The sequence below is a fragment of the Acomys russatus genome, chromosome 20 (genome assembly GCF_903995435.1).
Source record: "Acomys russatus chromosome 20, mAcoRus1.1, whole genome shotgun sequence".
In the NCBI taxonomy this organism is placed as follows: Eukaryota; Metazoa; Chordata; class Mammalia; order Rodentia; family Muridae; genus Acomys; species Acomys russatus.
Genome location: NC_067156.1, coordinates 20318768 through 20320701, shown reverse-complemented (window position 1 = coordinate 20320701; position 1934 = coordinate 20318768). Strand labels below are relative to the sequence as shown.

General features: G+C 40.1%; 1 non-coding gene across 1 annotated transcript; it reads left to right on the top strand.

The window, feature by feature from the left end:
• Positions 1-1535: 1535 nt before the first annotated feature.
• On the top strand, positions 1536-1666 carry LOC127204820 (small nucleolar RNA SNORA17). Its single transcript, XR_007832521.1, has one exon. It is a non-coding gene; the product is annotated as a small nucleolar RNA SNORA17 (small nucleolar RNA).
• Positions 1667-1934: the final 268 nt, after the last annotated feature.

The window sequence follows — 1934 nt, the reverse complement described above, 5'->3', positions numbered from 1 at the left end:
GCATTTTTTGACACAGTAAATATACTAATAGAACTTAAAGCTGTTGCTACTGTTTTGTATATTTACCACTAAAAGAGAAATGGCGTGTAGGGCTGTAGCTCAGTCTGGGGACACCTTCGTAGCATAGGTGAGGTCTTATATATTAAAGAAGGGTTGAGAGAGGCAGTGCCAGAGACAGAGACATGAACTTCGTTCACCTGCCACAAAACTGTATAGTAACTTCAAATTGGTTAAAACATGGAGGTATTGTTTCTTCTAAAGAAAGGTTGCTACCATGTTGTATGATTTGAGCCAGCATCATAGGACATTTGTATTATTATATTGATTTTAAAGAAGAGGGTTAAAAGATGTTGGAGGCTTCCCAATGACTCCTAAACCGCACAATTCTATTTCATTATTGAAATACAGCAATTTGGAAGGAAGTCAGGATAATACAACTGGGAACTGAGATTGCTCATCCGACCTAGAAGTTGCACTTGATGACTCATTCAATTCCAGTCATTCCATCTGCAGATTCATTGACTGACACACTTTATGTAGCCAGATTCATCATCCTCCATAAAAGCCATCACATGATGCAACCTGTACAAAGGCCTCTTTTCTGTTATGAGTCATGTGTTTAATTGTGCTTGAGGAGCCAATAAATAATGAAAACATTTAGATGTGGAGAAGGTCACTGTTTTCTATATAAAAATAGATGAACATTTTTATTACCAAGCTGTTAACTGTTTTGAATAACTCTGTGTCCCAGATCACTAAATTTATTAGAAACTGTGTGAAATTACAGTGTGGGAGATAAAGAATAGGTAATCCTCTTTTAGAGATTTCATCTTCCTGGGGCTCCAGAAACTCAGCAGATTGTCTGAAATGTCACATTTGATTCATATCCTTTGTTCCTGTTTCTTTAGTTTGGGAACTGATTTCCAGACACAAACTAAGGGTAAGTCCAGTGCTGGAGTTGCATGGCACTGGGGTTCAAGGACAAAAGATACAGAAAATAAATTAGTTGCCATCACAACCAGGCTCCTCACTTTCATCAGAGTTTTGCAGTGTGCTCTCAGAGGATTTATCCATCCCTTTATGACTCCTTTGCTAAGGGGAAAGTAGGAAGGCAGTAGAAGAGAAAATCTCTACTCCACGCTGGCTTTAAGAACCTCACCTGCGAGATAACATTGTCATTATTATTATGTAACTATTAAAGAATATAAGAACTAAGCCTTGAAAATAAATGAAATTATACCAATTTCATGCTAAATTCCATTATGGGCAGTACATTTATCCACCTTTCAATCCATTTTCCTTCTTTAACCCATTGTCATCAATGACCCTTCAAATTTCTTCCTAATAGCTGCTTTCAATGAAAAGACTTGAGTTTGGTGTCTCAGAAACTTTATCTAATGTGCATAAAAATAAAACTGTGGTGTCTGAGGTTGATGAAACATCAATGTGGCTATGTTACATTTCAACCTGAATGTGAGAATATTTTGGAGTAACTTGATTAGGGTTCTGAAGCAATTGACAAAATGGCTATACGATCTGCCCCTAGAAGTGTCATAGGTGTGGTTGCCGAGTCACATGTATGTAGGTAAGTGGCAGAGGCGAGACAAGTTATGTCTACTCTCAGTGTTCAGACCCATGACATATGAATGATTTGTAGCCTACCATTCCCTGAAAAGAAGCAAGCCGGAGATGACCACCAGTCCAGCACTACACAGGCCCGGACTGTCAGGCTCCCAGGACAGAGAGCAAGCCAGAGACTTGGAAGAATTTTTACTGGGACTATGTGCCCAGGTGAGAGTGAGCCCATGACAGACAACCCTTGTGTAAAAGTCCACTGTGGTGGACCAGGAGAGGAGTGAGCCAGAGACTACCACCATACGGGCGCCATCAAGCCTGGTCAGGTAGCTAGCCTGAGATGACCACCAGATGGGTGC